Source organism: Rattus norvegicus, chromosome 1 (genome assembly GCF_036323735.1).
Source record: "Rattus norvegicus strain BN/NHsdMcwi chromosome 1, GRCr8, whole genome shotgun sequence".
In the NCBI taxonomy this organism is placed as follows: domain Eukaryota; kingdom Metazoa; phylum Chordata; class Mammalia; order Rodentia; family Muridae; genus Rattus; species Rattus norvegicus.
In genome coordinates, this window is record NC_086019.1 from 11,821,719 (window position 1) to 11,841,964 (window position 20,246).

The following is a 20,246-nucleotide window of genomic DNA, read 5'->3' on the forward strand; positions in this document are numbered from 1 at the left end:
TTTCCCAATCTGTTGGTTGCCGTTTTGTCCTAACCACAGTGTCCTTTGCCTTACAGAAGCTTTGCAGTTTTATGAGATCCCATTTGTCGATTCTTGATCTTAGAGCATAAGCCATTGGTGTTTTGTTCAGGAAATTTTTTCCAGTGCCCATGTGTTCCAGATGCTTCCCTAGTTTTTCTTCTATTAGTTTGAGTGTGTCTGGTTTGATGTGGAGGTCCTTGATCTACTTTGACTTAAGCTTTGTACAGGGTGATAAGCATGGATCGATCTGCATTCTTCTACATGTTGACCTCCAGTTGAACCAGCACCATTTGCTGAAAATGCTATCTTTTTTCCATTGGATGTTTTTGGCTCCTTTGTCAAAAATCAAGTGACCATAGGTGTGTGGGTTCATTTCTGGGTCTTCAATTCTATTCCATTGGTCTATCTGTCTGTCTCTGTACCAATACCATGCAGTTTTTATCACTATTGCTCTGTAATACTGCTTGAGTTCAGGGATAGTGATTCCCCCTGAAGTCCTTTTATTGTTGAGGATAGCTTTAGCTATCCTGGGTTTTTTGTTATTCCAGATGAATTTGCAAATTGTTCTGTCTAACTCTTTGAAGAATTGGATTGGTATTTTGATGGGGATTGCATTGAATCTGTAGATTGCTTTTGGTAAAATGGCCATTTTTACTATATTAATCCTGCCAATCAATGAGCATGGGAGATCTTTCCATCTTCTGAGGTCTTCTTCAATTTCTTTCCTCAGTGTCTTGAAGTTCTTATTGTACAGATCTTTTACTTGCTTGGTTAAAGTCACACTGAGGTACTTTATATTATTTGGGTCTATTATGTAGGGTGTCGTTTCCCTAATTTCTTTCTCGGCTTGTTTCTCTTTTGTGTAGAGGAAGGCAACTGATTTATTTGAGTTAATTTTATACCCAGCCACTTTGCTGAAGTTGTTTATCAGCTTTAGTAGTTCTCTGGTGGAACTTTTGGGATCACTTAAATATACTATCATGTCATCTGCAAATAGTGATATTTTGACCTCTTCTTTTCCGATCTGTATCCCCTTGATCTCCTTTTGTTGTCTGATTGCTCTGGCTAGAACTTCAAGAACTATATTGAATAAGTAGGGAGAGAGTGGGCAGCCTTGTCTAGTCCCTGATTTTAGTGGGATTGCTTCAAGTTTCTCTCCATTTAGTTTAATGTTAGCAACTGGTTTGCTGTATATGGCTTTTACTATGTTTAGGTATGGGCCTTGAATTCCTATTCTTTCCAGGACTTTTATCATGAAGGGGTGTTGAATTTTGTCAAATGCTTTCTCAGCATCTAATGAAATGATCATGTGGTTTTGTTCTTTCAGTTTGTTTATATAATGGATCACGTTGATGGTTTTCCGTATATTAAACCATCCCTGCATGCCTGGGATGAAGCCTACTTGATCATGGTGGATGATTGTTTTGATGTGCTCTTGAATTCGGTTTGCCAGAATTTTATTGAGTATTTTTGCTTTGATATTCATAAGGGAAATTGGTCTGAAGTTCTCTTTCTTTGTTGTGTCTTTGTGTGGTTTAGGTATAAGAGTAATTGTGGCTTCGTAGAAGGAATTCGGTAGGGCTCCATCTGTTTCAATTTTGTGGAATAGTTTGGATAATATTGGTATGAGGTCTTCTATGAAGGTTTGATAGAATTCGGCACTAAACCCGTCTGGACCTGGGCTCTTTTTGGTTGGGAGACCTTTAATGACTGCTTCTATTTCCTTAGGAGTTATGGGGTTGTTTAACTGGTTTATCTGTTCCTGATTTAACTTCAATACCTGGTATCTGTCTAGGAAATTGTCCATTTCCTGAAGATTTTCAAATTTTGTTGAATATAGGTTTTTATAGTAAGATCTGATGATTTTTTGAATTTCCTCTGAATCTGTAGTTATGTCTCCCTTTTCATTTCTGATTTTGTTAATTTGGACACACTCTCTGTGTCCTCTCGTTAGTCTGGCTAAGGGTTTATCTATCTTGTTGATTTTCTCAAAGAACCAACTTTTGGTTCTGTTGATTCTTTCTATGGTCCTTTTTGTTTCTACTTGGTTGATTTCAGCTCTGAGTTTGATTATTTCCTGCCTTCTACTCCTCCTGGGTGTATTTGCTTCTTTTTGTTCTAGAGCTTTTAGGTGTGCTGTCAAGCTGCTGACATATGCTTTTTCCTGTTTCTTTCTGCAGGCTCAGCGCTATGAGTTTTCCTCTTAGCACAGCTTTCATTGTGTCCCATAAGTTTGAGTATGTTGTATCTTCATTTTCATTAAATTCTAAAAAGTTTTTAATTTCTTTCTTTATTTCTTCCTTGACCAGGTTATCATTGAGTAGAGCATTGTTCAATTTCCACGTATATGTGGGCATTCTTCCCTTATTGTTCTTGAAGACCAGTTTTAGGCCGTGGTGGTCCGATAGCACGCATGGGATTATTTCTATCTTTCTGTACCTGTTGAGGCCCGTTTTTTGACCAATTATATGGTCAATTTTGGAGAAAGTACCATGAGGAGCTGAGAAGAAGGTATATCCTTTTGCTTTAGGATAGAATGTTCTATAAATATCCGTTAAGTCCATTTGGCTCATGACTTCTCTTAGTCTGTCGACATCACTGTTTAATTTCTGTTTCCATGATCTGTCCATTGATGAGAGTGGGGTGTTGAAATCTCCCACTATTATTGTGTGAGGTGCAATGTGTGTTTTGAGCTTTAGTAGGGTTTCTTTTACATATGTAGGTGCCCTTGTATTTGGGGCATAGATATTTAGGATTGAGAGTTCATCTTGGTGGATTTTTCCTTTGATGAATATGAAGTGTCCTTCCTTATCTTTTTTGATGACTTTTAGTTGGAAATTGATTTTATTTGATATTAGAATGGCTACTCCAGCTTGCTTCTTCTGACCATTTGCTTGGAAAGTTGTTTTCTAGCCTTTCACTCTGAGGTAGTGTCTGTCTTTGTCTCTGAGGTGTGTTTCCTGTAGGCAGCAGAATGCAGGGTCCTCGTTGCGTATCCAGTTTGTTAATCTATGTCTTTTTATTGGGGAGTTGAGGCCATTGATATTGAGAGATATTAAGGAATAGTGATTATTGTTTCCCTTTATATTCATATTTGGATGTGAGGTTATGTTTGTGTGCTTTCATTCTCTTTGTTTTGTTGCCAAGATGATTAGTTTCTTGCTTCTTCTAGGGTATAGCTTGCCTCCTTATGTTGGGCTTTACCATTTATTATCCTTTGTAGTGCTGGATTTGTAGAAAGATATTGTGTAAATTTGGTTTTGTCATGGAATATCTTGGTTTCTCCATCAATGTTAATTGAGAGTTTTGCTGGATACAGTAACCTGGGCTGGCATTTGTGTTCTCTTAGGGTCTTTATGACATCAGTCCAGGATCTTCTGGCCTTCATAGTTTCTGGCGAGAAGTCTGGTGTCATTCTGATAGGTCTCCCTTTATATGTTACTTGACCTTTTTCCCTTACTGCTTTTAATATTCTTTCTTTATTTTGTGCGTTTGGTGTTTTGACAATTATGTGACGTGAGGTGTTTCTTTTCTGGTCCAATCTATTTGGAGTTCTGTAGGCTTCTTGTATGTCTATGGGTATCTCTTTTTTTAGGTTAGGGAAGTTTTCTTCTATGATTTTGTTGAAGATATTTACTGGTCCTTTGAGCTGGGAGTCTTCACTCTCTTCTATACCTATTATCCTTAGGTTTGATCTTCTCATTGAGTCCTGGATTTCCTGTATGTTTTGGACCAGTAGCTTTTTCCGCTTTACATTATCTTTGACAGTTGAGTCAATGATTTCTATGGAATCTTCTGCTCCTGAGATTCTCTCTTCCATCTCTTGTATTCTGTTGGTGAAGCTTGTATCTACAGCTCCTTGTCTCTTCTTTTGGTTTTCTATATCCAGGGTTGTTTCCATGGGTTCTTTCTTGATTGCTTCTATTTCCATTTTTAATTCCTTCAACTGTTTGATTGTGTTTTCCTGGAATTCTTTCAGGGATTTTTGCGATTCCTCTCTGTAGGCTTCTACTTGTTTATTAATGTTTTCCTGTGTTTCCCTAAGTGTGTTCATGTCTTTCTTGAAGTCCTCCAGCATCATGATCAAATATGATTTTGAAACTAGATGTTGCTTTTCTGGTGTGTTTGGATATTCCATGTTTGTTTTGGTGGGAGAATTGGGCTCCGATGATGGCATGTAGTCTTGGTTTCTGTTGCTTGGGTTCCTGCGCTTGCCTCTCGCCATCAGATTATCTCTAGTGTTACTTTGTTCTGCTATTTCTGACAGTGGCTAGACTGTCCTATAAGCCTGTGTGTCAGGAGTGCTGTAGACCTGTTTTCCTCTCTTTCAGTCAGTTATGGGGACAGAGTGTTCTGCTTTCGGGCGTGTAGTTTTTCCTCTCTCCAGGTCTTCAGCTGTTCCTGTGGGCCTGTGTCTTGAGTTCACCAGGCAGCTTTCTTGCAGCAGAAAATTTGGTCTTACCTGTGGTCCCGAGGCTCAGGTTCGCTCGTGGGGTGCTGCCCACGGGCTCTCTGCAGCGGCAGCAACCAGGAAGACCTGTGCCGCCCCTTCCGGGAACTTCAGTGCACCAGGGTTCCAGATGGTCTTTGGCTTTTTCCTCTGGCGTCCGAGATGTGTGTGCAGGGAGCAGTCACTTCTGGTTTCCCAGGCTTGTCTGCCTCTCTGAAGGTTTAGCTCTCCCTCCCACGGGATTTGGGTGCAGAGAACTGTTTATCCGGTCTGTTTCTTTCAGGTTCCTGCGGTGTCTCAGGCTGGTGTCCTGCCGCTCCTGGGCCCTCCCCCACGGGAGCCCAGAGGCCTTATACAGTTTCCTCTTGGGCCAGGGATGTGGGCAGGGGTGAGCAGTGTTGGTGGTCTCTTCCGCTCTGCAGCCTCAGGAGTGCCCACCAGACCAGGCGGTTGGGTCTCTCTCTCACCGGGTCTGGGAGCAGAGAGCTGCTGCGGGCCGGGATCCGCGGGTGTGGGACTTCCGGTAAACACAGAATGTGCCCGGTCTTAGAGAAATTCTGCTTCCGTGTGTCCCAAGCTCACCAGGCAGCTTTCTTGCAGCAGAAAATTTGGTCTTACCTGTGGTCCCGAGGCTCAGGTTCGCTCGTGGGGTGCTGCCCAGGGGCTCTCTCCAGCGGCAGCAACCAGGAAGACCTGTGCTGCCCCTTCCGGGAGCTTCAGTGCACCAGGGTTCCAGATGGTCTTTGGCTTTTTCCTCTGGCGTCCGAGATGTGTGTGCAGGGAGCAGTCTCTTCTGTTTTCCCAGGCTTGTCTGCCTCTCTGAAGGTTTAGCTCTCCCTCCCACAGGATTTGGGTGCAGAGAACTGTTTATCCGGTCTGTTTCCCTCAGGTTCCGGCAGGGTCCTGCCGCTCCTGGGCCCTCCCCCACGGGAGCCCAGAGGCCTTATACAGTTTCCTCTTGGGCCAGGGATGTGGGCAGGGGTGAGCAGTGTTGGTGGTCTCCTCCGCTCTGCAGCCTCAGGAGTGCCCACCTGACCAGGCGGTTGGGTCTCTCTCTCACCGGGTCTGGGTCTTTAGGTACTTCTTATCCATTCAATATTCCTTTGCCTTATAGAAATTTTGCAATTTTATGAGGTTCCATTTGTCGATTCTTGATCTTAGAGCATAAGTCATTGGTGTTCTGTTCAGAAAAATTCCCTCTGTGCCCATGTATTCTCTTGTCTAATTGCTCTGACTAGGACTTCAAGTACTACATTGAATAGATAGGAAGAGAATGGTCCGCCCTTACAAAAACCCAAGAAGCTTCACAGAAGACCAACTGTGAGACTCGGTCTTTAATACACCAGTTATAAAATCACCCCAAACCCATTTTACAGACAGGCTTAGAAGCAGAATCATAAGTTCTTGATATTCTTTTGTAAGAATGTTCCTAATTTTAAAATACTCTCTAAGAAAATATATTAAAATTTGATATCTTAATAAAAGACTATGATTTACATTTTGGAAAATTTATTAATATAGATATGAAATAATGTTGGGTATAAATTCACCATAAACATTATGATACTGAGTCTCTGGAATATTAAGTGAGAAAGATATCACAGAACTTTTTAGTATTGCTCCAGTTTGTGTTTACGTACATGTTAATGAAACTGAAACATAATCTTCCAGTACTGGACAAACTTGAAAAATCCAGTGATCACACATGAAAATTACATGATTTCAGAAAGATAAGTATCAGTCAATATTAAATCTTCTGCTCTACTGAGACAAAAACAATATATTGCTAAAGACTTGAAGTTACAGGATGGTTTTCTGAAGTCTTTAAACTATACATTTCCAAGTTCAGTTGACATTTTTGCATAATGATAGTGGACTGATCTATAGCCAAAATAATCTCCTTCAAACACTATTATATTATCAAAACTAAAGCAGTCAATCTTAAAGCAACTTCTATATACAAATTGTTTTCTCAAGTTGTCAATACACAAATATTAGGAGGTGTTATTTATTTATTTATTTATTTATTTACTTACTTACTTACTTACTTAGTTATTTTTACACTCCAGATTTTATAACCCTCCTGGTCAACCCTTAGATTGTTCCACAATCCATGCCTCTCCTTCTCTGCCCGCCCCAATATCGCCACCTCCCCACCCCTCTCCCCATCAGTCCTTCCCCTTTCTGAGGCCTGCAGTCTCTGGAGGATTAGGGTATCTTCTCTGAATGAAAGCAAAGCTGGTAGTCCTCTGCTCTATGTGTTGGGGGCCTCATCTCAGCTGGTGTATGCTGCCTGGTTGGTGATCCAGTGTCTGAGAGATCTCAGGGGTTCAGGTTAATTGAGACGGCTGGTCCTCCTACAGGGTCTCCCTCCTCCTCAGCTTCTTCCAGCTTTTCACCTAATTCAACCACAGGGGTCAGCAGCTTCTGTTCATTGGTTGGGTGCAAATATCTGCATCTGACTCAGAAGGAAGACATGACAAGTCCCTTTTTGTGAGAGTTCCATAGCCTCAGTAATGGTGTCAGGCCTTTGGGCCTCCCTTTAAGCTGGATCCCACTTTGGGTCTGTCATTTGACCTTCTTTTCCTCAGGCTCTTCTCCATTTCCATTCCTGCATTTCTTTCAGACAAGAACAATTATGAGTCAGGATTTTGACTGTGGGATAGCAACCCTATTCCTCACTTGAAGCCCTGTTTTTCTGCTGAAGGTGGGTTCCCACTTCAGGGCATTTTATCTAGGGTCCTCACTTTGAGTCCTGAGGGTCTCTCAATTCCCAGGTCTCTGGTATATTCTAGAGCATCTTTCCAACCTCCTTCCTCTCCAGATCACCTGTTTGCATTCTTTCTGCTGCTCCTCAAGCCTTCAGTTCTTTTCCTCAACCCAATACCAGATCGTGTTCCCCTCTTCCCCCTTCTCTATTCCCTCTCCCTCCCCTGTCCCTCCCTCCCTCACGTTGTGGTTGCTTTCTTCTTCCTCCCAAGTGGGACTGAGGTATCCTCACTTGGGACCTTCAGCTTGTTGACCTTTTTGAGTTCTATGGACTGTATTTTGGATATTCTGTACTTTTTTGGACTAATATCCACTTATTAGTGAGATCATACTGTGCCTGTCCATTTGCTTCTGAGTTACCTCACTCAGAATGATATTTTCTAGTTCTGTCCATTTGCCTGCAAAACTGGGGATGTCCTCATTCTTAATAGCTGAGTAGGATTCCATTGTGTAAATGAACCACATATTCTGTATCCATTCTTCTGTTGTGGTACATCTGGGATGTGTCCAGCTTCTGGCTATCACAAGTAAGGCCGCTATGAACATAGAGGAACAGTTATCTCTGTGGCATGGTAGGGCCTCTTTTGGGTATATTCCCAAGAGTGGTATTACTGAGTCTTTAGGTAGATCTATTTCCAATTCTCTAAGTAACCTCCAGATTGATTTCCAAAGTGGGTGAACCAGTTTGCAATCCTACCAGTAAAGGAAGAGTATTCCCCTTTCTCCACATCCTCTCCATCCTGTGTTGTCACCTAAGGTTTTGATCTTAGCCATTCTGATTAGTGTAAGGTGCAATATCAGGGTTGTTTTGATTTCCATTTTTCTGATCACTAAGGACTTTGAACATTTCTTAGGTGATTCTCAGCCATTCAAGATTCCTCTGTCGTGAATTCTCAGTTTAGTTGTATACCCCATTTGTGATTGAGCTGTTTGGTTTTTTAGTGGTTAGCTTCTTGAGTTCTTTATATATTTTGGATATTAGCCCTATATCGGAAGTGGGGTTAGTGAAGATATTTTTTCCAATCTGTAGGTTGCCAATTTGTTTTATTGACTATGTCCTTTGCCTTATGGAATCTTTCCAGTTTCATGAGGTCCCATTTATGAATTCTTTACCTTAGAGTGTGAGCCATTGGAGTTCTGTTAAGAAATTTCCCCATTTTCCAATGTTCAAGAGCTCTTTCCCACTTTCTCTTCTATTAGATTCAGTGTATCTGGTTTTATGTTGAGGTCCTTGACAAACATGAACTTGAGCTTTGTGCAGGTGACAAATATGGGTTTATTTTTATTTTCCTACATACAGACAGCCAGTTAGACCAGCACCATTTATTGAAGATTCCTTTTTTTTCCATTGTATATTTTTGGCTTCTTTGTCAAAGATCAAGTGTGCGTCAGAGTGTGGCTTTATTTCTAGGTCTTCAATTCTATTTCATTGATTGGCCTGTCTCTGTACCAATACCATGCAGATTATATCACTATTGCTTTGTAGTAGAGCTTGAGGTCGGTGATAGTGATTCAGCCAGCTGTTCTCTTATTGGTAAGAATTGCTTTCACTATCCTGGGTTTTTGCTTTTCCAGATGAATTTGATAATTGCTTTATCCATGTCTTGAAAAATTGTGTTGGGATTTTGATGGGGATTGCATTGAATTTGTAGATTGCCTTTGGTAGGATGGTCATTTTTACTATGTTAATTCTGACATACATGAGCATAGAAGATCTCTCCACTTTCTGAAATCCTCTTCAATTTCTTTCTCGAGAGACTTGAAGCTCTTATGATACAGATAGTTCACTTGTTTGGTTAGAGTTACTCCAAGACATTTTATATTATTTGTGGCTATTGTGAAGGGAGTTGTTTCCCAAATTTCTTTCTCACCCTGTTTATCCTTTTTATAAATGAAGGTTACTGATTTATTTGAATTAATTTTATATTGGGCTACTTTTCTGAAGTTGTTTATCAGATGGAGGAGTTCTGTGGTAGAATTTTGGGGATCACTTATGTATACTATCACATCACCTGCAAATAGTGATTCCTTTACTTCTCCTTTGCCAATTTGTATCCATTTGATCTCTTTTTGTTGTCTTATTTTTCTAGCTAGCACTTGGAGTACTATATTGAATAGATATAGGGCGAGTGGACATCTTCATCTTGTCACCAATTTTAGTGGGATTTCTACAAGTATCTGTCCATTTAATTTGATATTGGCTGTTGGTTTTCAGTAAATTGCTTTTATTATGTTTAGGTTTGGGCCCTGATTTATTGATCTCTCCAATACTTTTAACATGAAATGGTTTGTATTTTGTCAAATGCTTTTTCTGCATCTAAGGGGACGATCATGTGAATTTTTTTCCTTTGAGTTTATTTATATGGTGGATATGTATGTTGATTCAATCTTGTATCCCCAGGATGAAGCCTACTTCATCATGGTGAATCAGGGTTTTGATGTGTTCTTGTATTTTGTTTTCAAGAATTTTATTGAGTATTTTTGCATCAATATTCATAAGTGAGATTGGACTGAAGTTCTCTTTTTTGGTTGGGTCCTTGTGTGGTTTATATATCAGAATAAATATGGCTGCATAGAATGAATTACTTAATGTTTGTTCTGTTTCTATTTTATGGAATAGTTTGAGAAATATTAGTAAAAGGTCTTCTTTGAAGGTATGGTAGAATTCTGAACTAAATCCATCTTGCCCTAGGCCTTTTCGGTTGGAAGGTTTCTAATGACATCTATTTTTTTATGGGATACGGGCCTGATTATGTAGTTTACCTGCTCTTGATTTAACTTTGGTGTATGTTATCTGTCTAGAAAACCATCCATATCATCTAGATTCTCCTGTTTTGTTGAGTATAGGCTTTTGTAGTCGATGTGATCATTTTTTTTTATTTTCCTCCATTTCTGTTTTATGTTTCCCTTTTCATTCCTGACTTTGTGCATTTGGATACTGCCTCTGCGCCCTCTAGTTAGTCTCACTAGTGGTTTATCTATATTGTTGATTCTCTCAAAGAACCAGTTTTTGATTTTGTTGATTCTTTTTATTGTCCTCTTTGTTTCTATTTGGTTGATTTTTGCCCTGAGTTTGACTATGCCCTACCTTCTCCTCCTCTTGTGTGAGTTTGCTTCTTTTTGTTCTAGAACTCTCAAGAGTGCTTTAAGTTGCTAGTGTAAGATCTCTCCAGTTTCTTTACCTGTGCACTTAGTGCTATGAATTTTCCTCATAACACTGCTTTCATTGTGTCCCATAAGCCTAGCTCCAAGGTGGCTTTCAGTCTTTTGGGTCAGTTTTCCTGTATGCTACAAAGCCTGCAAGAGATCTTCATAGTGTTGTGTCAGTTGTCCAGTTGCCGTGTATACAGAGGAACTCCTGGGATGCCTTCAAGCTGTGGTGTCCAGGGTGCAGTGAATCTCTTGGGTTTTCTCAAGCCGTGGTGTCAGATGTCCTGGGTGCAGCAGAGTTCCTGGGATGCCTCAGGATGTGGTGTCAAATGCTCTGAGTACAGTGGTTCTTCTGGTATGCCTCAGGATATGGTATCTTCTGGGAAACAGACTAGTTAGTTCCCATCAGAAAGGACGGGGCAGAATGGGAGTGATATTTGGTGATGGGCCCCTGAGTCTACTGGGTTCCCAGAGGCATCTGTGAGACTTGTTAGGGTACTTACCAAATGCTCTGAGTGTAGCAGATCTTCTGGTATGCCTCAGGATATAGTTTCTTTCAGGGAGCCGACTAGCTAGCATTCTGTCCCAGCAAAAATGGGTGTTATTTTGGTTTTTTACTAGTACCCGATAAAGAAATTTTGAATTCTCTTCTTTGGACTTAGACTTTCCCTGTAGTCACAGTTTATTAATATTAAAAAATTAAAAAATGTATTTTAAAACACATAATAAGATTTATGTACTTATCAGCATGTGATTTTAAATAGTTAAACCACTGTTGTCTTATGAGGTAAAATAATTAAATAATGTAGAAAAAAGCAACCTACAGAAAAGAAGAAACAAGTGCTGCTTTCTAGCCTTTGAAACACCTGCAACGGCTTCATACATGTGTGCACACATACAGTCTATGGATGCTTTGAAGACCTGTTAAGAGAGTTCATTTTCAGTAATGGGAAGAGTAGGATCTTCACAGTTTAAATTTTCCTATTAGAGTCTCATTGAAAAGAATTCCTGACATGTAGCATATACTGTGAAAATGGAATGTAGTGTCATGCAATTATAAAAAAAGATTAACATTGGGAAACAAAGAAAACACCATATTTTTAACATTATTGGAAGTTTTAATTGCACATAGAGACTTAAATGTAGCAACTTCATAGAAACCATACCAAGGGAATTGTTTCAAAGTTCTATAATATAAAATGCATAGAAATATATTTTGATTAAATTTATGTACAGTGTATATCATTGTAATGTCATTTAAGTTTTAATCTTTGACATCTAGAAGAAGTTATCTATGTGGCATCCTAGTTAAATAATAGATACGGATGGGACTGCAGAGTTGGTTCTGTGGTCAAATGCATTGCTCGACATTGCAGAGGAGCCAGGCGAGATTACCACCACCTTCATGGCAGCACACGATTTATCAGTTACTTCAGTCCTAAGGGTATCCAATCCCTCTTGTGGTCTTCATATACACTACATTTATTTAGTGCACAGACACATAGATGAAAATTATCCATGCACATAAATAAAAATAAACTAAAATATTCTAGTCCTATGCTCTAAAATTAGTAAAAACAGTGTTGCCTGCTGTGTTTCCAATCTCAAGTTCTACAATGAAATGAATACAATTGGCAAACAATACCTGTAGGAAACAGCATTCTTCAACATGCAGAAGGAAATGAAAATGATATAGACACCGTGGAAATGAATTTTACAACATAGAACAATCAAAAAGAACATATTTATGCATCACCTCCTTAGCAGCAGATTAGGTGACATGAAACATATCATTATTTTCCCCAATAGTTCATTTACATTATGATTTTTATCTATGGGTATATTATCTTGTATATTGATTTTTTCCCTTTTTTGTCCTAATCTAATAGTGCTTCATCATCATCATAACTATCCTTTGGTGATATTATCATTTATGGTGTGTGTGTGTGTGTGTGTGTGTGTGTGTGTGTGTGTGTGTGTGTATGTTTTTGTGTGTAGGTGTGGTGTGGTGTGGTGTGTTTACTACTTTTTATAACTTTCTGGTAATAAAAGATGCTCCAGAACTAGGGAGATAAGCATCTTTGGGTTTCTGGAATGGTATAGCTAGTGAATTAACTTGCTGACGATTTTGACATGAGTTTAGTACCTAAACCCAAACTTTAAAAGGAGAAAAATCAATAAGTTGATAATTTGTCTCGATTGCAATGTTTTTCCCTCAACAGATATTATATGATTTTAATAAAATCTAATAATATGCAAAAGGGAGAAAAATAAATATATTCCTAAGATTATTATTCATGCAATAAAAATTACAATGGGCCAGGCATTGTTAGCCCCACTGCATCAAGATGGGTAAGTAAAAGAGGAAATTTCTTTTATGTTATAAATATTTTATAAATTAGGCACCAGTAGCTAAATCCAATATGAAAAAAATTGTGAAGGTCACCAAACCTTCTGAAACTTACACAGACTAAGGGTTTTGTTTCATTTTTGTTTTTTTTATTTATTTATTTATTTATTTATTTATTTATTTATTTATTTATATTTTTTGTTGTTTTTTTCTGTTTGTTTTTTTTTGCTTTTTTGTACTCTAGGAACATTGTCATCAGAGACATGTTATCATTTTGGATGTTAAAATAACCTGTAGGGCTAGATTTAATTTTACATCATAATTGTCCCATAGAAAATACAACTTCAATACTTAATTATTACATTCCCAATTTAGAAAAACAACCTTAATATTTCCTATTTACCTGTACAGTTTATTTCCTCTACCTGATTTCCCCAAACTAGTCAAGAAATATTATTTACTCTTCCTGAATGTAAGAATGAGGTTCTGTGAGGATTTTCAATGTATAGTTAATTTTGCTTTCTTTACCATTAACAAAGATAAACTGTCCATAAATAAGTTATAACACTACAATTAAGAAATGTATACTTATAACAATACAATATTAGGCTGGCAAAATAGACAGTAGAAAATGCTAAATGAAATCAACAAAACTCTAAAAACGAGAGCAATAAGTGTTGAAAGTGTGTTTAATGTTCGCTACATTAGCAATAGCATCAGCAGAGGGTAAAGTTAAAAATCTCCCCAATGTAAAATGCATTCTGCTTCCAAGGCACAGTAAAGAAACATGGCTTCCAGTCACTGCCACTGCCTTCCACAGCATGACAGCACAACAAGAAGCCCCTGGCTGGATGCCAGTGTCTTCATCTTGAATGTCCTATGCTAGAGAACTCGGAAGATAAAAATGGATGCTCTTCATAAATTATTCATTCTCAAGAATTCTGTTTAAGTAGCACAAAACGGACTCAAGCTCCAACCAAGCATGTACATCTAGTCGAATTCTCATTCAAAACTAGAGCAATGGAGAGACAGTTTCAGACAGAAGGCAAGAGAATTCATCTCTCAAAAACACTGTGAAAGGCACCAAGAAATCATCATATAATATTTGATAAAAACATTATGTTAAACTTAGCTATTGAACATATAATATACCAGAGCAGGGATGTGTATATTGAATGAAAGATAAAGTTAATATATGAAGAATTATGATTTAATGGGAAATATTTAACATACAAATTTAATCAAATGCTTGATTTCCTTTAATGTTAGAGCAGAAAAGTATGTAAGATAAAGATAACAATTAAAAATATACTAATTAAAACAGTAATAAAATTTAGTGTCCATTAAAATCTAATAAGCATATGTGTTTAAAAATAAACTCTAAACTAGTTCTGTGACATATGCATTCACTCCCCCAACACACGTACAGTCACACGCACACATTTACACATACATGTGCATGCGTATTTTCTGATATACACTAAATATAGCCCAGTTGGATCAGTTGGTTTTTTAAGGTACAAACATAAATATGTTAGTTTAGATGACTAAAATCTTCATAAAATGACCTATGTATTCAATCCTGTACTGGAAAGCAGGCATAGAAATTCCCCCAACACTTGCTGGACAGTTATTTTATCTGAACAGGTGAGACCGAGGCTGAGTGGTACATTATGTTTCACATAAATTATGGGCAGAACACCTTTTGCTGACTGCTGGGCTATACATACATGTATGTGCACATGCCCACATATGTCAATTCACATAGCACAGATAAGGATAAATATGCAAATAAAGAGTACTAAACAATAAAAACCACTGTTATAATAAACTTCTTCGTAGAAAGAGTTACATCACATGTATTTTGTTTCCACTACGTACAGAACATTTTATTATAAAATATTCAAACTCAAGAAAATTCAAAATAGAAATAGCACACAAATAAGTGTCTTATAATTTAACTAAATAAGAAATACAAGGTAAATCCCATCAATAAAACATATATAGGTTTAGAAAATCTAAGACTCATGTAGAAATAAGATAAATATATAACAAATAAGAAAATTGAAACTTGTGTTACGCAGTCATTTAAAGCTACCTAACACTATGCTCACATTGCTTTCTTTCTGGGATAGAATCTGCCCTTAGCCGAGGCTCTCCCCTCAACATCCCAATGGCTGGGGTAATGGTTTCTATCTGTGCTTTTGGTGTTTTATTTTCTTGTTTTAAAATAACTTGAGGCCAATCTTACTTAAAAATTATAGGAAAAACTATTCCCCACTTATTCCTTTATTAGTCTGGAAGCAAAACAAAGCTTTCGGGTCCATTTTATAATGCTAGTGTAATCTCCTAAGTACAGCCAGACCAAAATTCTACCAGAAAATAAAATCATGAGCCAATCTAAATTGCAAACAGATGAAAAATCTAAGACAAAAAAGGAGTTCATAGAATAATACATGAGAAAAAGAACACTTCACTCAGAACTGTGTAAATATGCAGCATTAAAAAACCTCATCAAATAACAGATTATTGGAAAAGAAAAATCATATAATATTAAATATGCAATTCATTCAGCAGTTAAAGTAGTAATTAAAAATTAAATACAAGAGAAGCAAAGGTTAGTTTTCCTTAAGTATTTGTTAAAGTAAAAAAACAAAAACAAAAAAAAAGAATACTTGTCTTGGGGAAATAAATATTTTTAATTAAAATCCAGAAAGATGAGAAGTGAGAAGAATACATTTTATGAAAACAGTCATTGATTTGAAACCAAAACAACCAAAAAAAAAAAAAACCAGTTCTTATAAAAGTCAAATACATTTGCAAAAGGATAAAAGAAATAGAAAGAAAGAAAAACTCGTTCCCATATGACTTAGTGCCTCATATTAAAAAATGCAAGGACATAAGGACTGGGAGGTATCTCAATTTTGAGCACAGACCAATGCACAGCACTCATACTCACATCTTAGACTGATGACCAGCCCTTGTTTATGTAACCCCAGCTTCAAGGAATAAGCCTAAAGGTAGACTCCTGGGGTTTCTTGTCCAGCCAGCCTAACTCCATGGGGTTTAAGCCAGTGAGAAACACTAGTCTCAAAGTAGATGAGTGACACCTTTGAAGTTGATATCTGAGGTCTTCTATCCTTACTACCACCATACACATACACATTAAAATATGAAACACAAGTGTGTGTGTGTGTGTGTGTGTGTGTGTGTGTGTGTGTACGCGTTGTATAAGAAAGTAGTTCAACTACATGTTCTTTGAAGGGAAAGTTACAAAATGTCTGCTGATGGTCATATCTTATCTGAATTAAGAGACATAATAAATTCACATACTGGAATGGATTGCAATTAAAATTTCTCACTAAATTAAAAATACAATACAATAGAAGTTTTAATCCCAATATGTAAAGTATTCTTTATTATTTATAGTATTGGTATAAGGAAAAGAAGACCAAAACTAGTGAATAGATAGACAGACCACTTGAAACATGATGGATGCGGCTTTGTATATTAGAGGAGAGCATGTAAAGAATCCTAAAAAAAACTTGGGTCAATGGTTGTTTACAAAAGTGTACCGAAGAAATTCAAGCTTGTGATCTATACATTTCTTACATATTGCCAAAGATATTAAATGTCTTTGAATTTTCTAAATTCAGAATAGAATTTGCATATGGTTTATAAATTCTATACTTCTGTATTAATTTTTATGATAAATTGTTTAATATTGCTTATAAGCTGCAAAAAGCAGATTAAAAGAGTATTGACAAGTTAGATTACAGAAGGTAAATACCAATCTCATTTATCCGTGATTAGTTTTAGCAGAAAGTAATTCAGGAAGACAAAATTTACTTCAGAAGGAAAAACAAAGAGAGTTAGAACTAGATAAGCCATAACCTACAGACATCGTGATAATTTAGAATTGTGAATCTTGGGAAGATATGTGATTTAATAACAAGTTTAATCTTGGTGTCAGGTTTATTTATGTGGTAGCTGTTCTCTCTCACAGACCATAAGAGAAATTGTTTTTATAATTTAAGAATAGAAAGTGCTGGCTAATATCTTAGAAAAATGCTAATATTATCCACTTACAACATTAATCTTAGAGTTACATATATTAACATGTCAAGTAGTTTTAAAATATCCTGGAAACCACTGTTAAACAGAATCTCTCAAAATCAGATTTATTTTATTTTTTCGTGAATCCTAACACGAGATTTTTATAGATTCTTTTTTTTTTCTTTTTTCTTTTTTTCGGAGCTGGGGACCGAACCCAGGGCCTTGCGTTTGCTAGGCAAGTGCTCTACCACTGAGCTAAGTCCCCAACCCCTATAGATTCTTATTTTTTGGAAAAATCTAAAGTTTACCATTGCTCAGAAAGCACCATAAAACAAACAAAAAGCTTGTGGCCAGGAAAGACAATGCAAATAAATCCCACAGACAAATAACAGCTGAGAGGTTTTTTTTTTAACTATAAATTTTTACTGTGGAATATTATAAATGCCTACAGATTTGATAAAACTCAATTATATACACAAAAAGAAAAAGGAGAAGTCAGCCATTAGATAAGGAAAGACAATTAGGATGAATTAAAAAGCAACAAAGGAAAAAATGAAAATATTAAATTTGCTTATCTCACTGAGACTCAAGTAGCCAAGATTACAAAATTGATTACTAATTAAGATGCTTAATTACCTAATTGGTAAAATTGTGAATCTCGATTTAAACGTTAGCATGGATAAGGAAAACTAGTGTGCGTTAAAGGACAAATATGTGTGAAAAACAAACAAATACCGAAATTTCAATAGTATTCTAATGACATCTATCAACTTGGAAGACTCGTAAGAACTTAAAATCATTTTTCTTTGATCTGATGATGCTCTTAGTCTCTGTACATGTGAAACCTGTGGAGAAAGGCCTTGCTTGCTTTTACAGTTTTACTAGTTAGTATTTTGTTGAAATATAAATCACTTTCCCTTCTTTTTCCTCTTTCCTCTCTAAGCTTTTCCATGTCCCCTTTCCTTTACCTTCTTTCAGGTGAAATTGTCCTCGCTCCCTCTGGTTGATAGCTTCTTGTTTTTTATTTTTATTGAATATACACATTCAATATATTTATATATGTATATGTATATATCACTAATCAGCAGGCTCAACCTAGAGAGGTCAATTCCCTATCTCTCAGTAGTCTTCATTGACCTGTATTCCTCATCAATGGGTGGGCCCATGGCTGTATTCACTACAACATTTGCATGTTTGCTGATACTGCCTTTGTTCAGGTCTTACTTAGGCAGTCTTATTCTTGGGGTATCATGGCTGTAGCATCTCTGAATTTGTGTCTCTAGGAAACACAATCTTGTAGCAAACTTCTGGGTCATCTTGCCTCCTTAATATTTGTTCCTGCTTTTGCCCTATAGTGGAGCTATCGTTGCAAGAATTGAGTTCTAGATATATTCTTTGTGTTTGGAATATCTATGATCCATTGATCACTGTTTTATAACCCATTGTAATTTTCTATAATGGTCTCCACTATCTGTTAACAGAAGCTTCTCTAATGAGGAGTAATACCTATAGTTATCTGTGAGTATATGGGAAAGAATTAGGATGAAATTAGGAATTATGCTGGTCTATGTAAAGTGTTAGTAATAGGTTCTCTTCTACGATTCATGAACTCAATAACACAGGTTACCTGATTAAGTTTCTAGAACAAAACTTGATTTTTCTTCTGTTTAACAAGTTCAAATCAATGTAGACAATTATTGGTTACTGCCAATATTTGTGGGTCACTATTGTACGTCTAGGAATATTATACTAGTATGATCCCCCTCATTGTTCTTATGAACATTTAATGCTCTTATGCATTAAAGCTGGATCGGACTATCGGTTACTTCCTTCCCTTGGAAGCTTACAGACTCCTACATGGAATTTGCAAGCTGGACAGTAATGAAGTGGGTTTTTAGGTTAGATTTAATTCAATTTTTTTAGTCCTGAGGATGAAGTATATGATGTCTTCTGCAAAATGTCCTTACCTCTTATCTGTAAGACGTCAGCAAGGGCCTGTGTTGTTTGAGAGTCACTTGGATTACATTGACAAGCTTCAACCTCGACTTCTCATACCTGATGCTAGTATTTTTCATAAAGTCTCCAACAGTTGCAACACTTTTATGTACCTAAAATTATATATAATATACAATTAAGTAAACATATAAATATGTATATATGCATATATGTATGTACATATTTTGAAAAGCAATTTCCTAAATGATGATACAGTTGAGAGAGTCAGATGCAGATGTTTTCACCCAGCTAATGGATAGAATCTGCTGACCCACATGGTTGAATTGTGGAAAAGCTGGAAGAAGCTGAGGAGGAGGGCAATCCTACAGGAGGACCAACAGTCTCAACTAGCCTGGACCCCCGAGTTCTCTCAGATATTGGGCACACCAGCTGAAATGTGGCCCCCAACACACATATAACAGAGAACTGCTGGACCTGGACTCAGTCAGAGAAGATGCACCTAACCCCAAAGATCGGAGGCCCCAGGAATTGAGAAGGTCTGGTGGGGTGGAGAGTGGATGGATGGGGTTGAGGATATCCTCGTTGAAATGGGGGGAGGATGTATGGGATGTGGAACAGTTAGAGCGTGGACCAGAAAGGGGATAAAATCTGGACTGTAAAAAAAATGATTAAATAAAAAAAATAAAGAAAATGTGACAAAAAAATCGAAAATTTGCAAAAAATATTTTCATTAAAATAGTAGTCATATTAAAAGAGTGTCTGAGTGTTGGCAGGGATACATGCATTATTTTAACTAGATATGTTATTTTCTAGTTACAGAAAATGCCATTGAAGACATGGAAATACATTATTATTTAGATATATTAAATTTTTTGTTGATGTTGATTTGCTGGGTTTTGTTGTTTAGTGCGGAAGTGGTGGAGATTGAATTCGAGGCTTGCATGTTGGACCCGAGCTACTAGTGGTGTATACCTAGCTCTTAGATTGTGTGTGTGTGTGTGTGTGTGTGTGTGTGTGTGTGTGTGTGTGTGTGGTGTGTGTGTATGTTGTGTGTGTATATGTGTGTGTGCGTGTGTGTGTGTGTGTGTGTGTGTGTGTGTGTTTACAGCTTTAGTGAATTTTTCTTCCTTTGTGGATCTCACACATGTTTGAAATTAAATCATTCTGAGCACATAACCCCCCTCCACCTCGGTCATTTCACTCATCTAACTCTAACATCCATTTCAAGTTCTTTTCAACTTCCATGAATTTTTAGTTTGTTCTTTACTTTCTTTTTTGTTTGTGAGAACCACTGTGTTTACCCTAAAAAGTGCTAATGTTTATAAACCTAGACAAGCCACCCTTCCTCCTTGATTTAGAGAAGTTTTCTCTGAAATAAACAGTTCTGTAAACAGAATCCCAGACCTGGCCAGAGGGTAAGAATCAGTGATGGTTGAAAGATAAGTCTTAAACAGGATGCTGATATCAATCCGTCTAATACACAAGATAGCTCTG

At 37.2% G+C, this 20,246-nt stretch overlaps 1 long non-coding RNA gene across 1 annotated transcript in view; it reads right to left on the reverse strand.

Annotated features, from left to right (window-relative positions):
• LOC102552210 (uncharacterized) overlaps window positions 1-20,246 on the reverse strand; it is a 200,473-nt gene that overhangs the window by 176,736 nt on the left and 3,491 nt on the right. Inside the window, exon 3 of the long non-coding RNA XR_589848.4 lies at window positions 18,764-18,904. This is a non-coding gene — a long non-coding RNA (uncharacterized LOC102552210). The remainder of the gene's footprint in view (window positions 1-18,763; window positions 18,905-20,246) is intronic.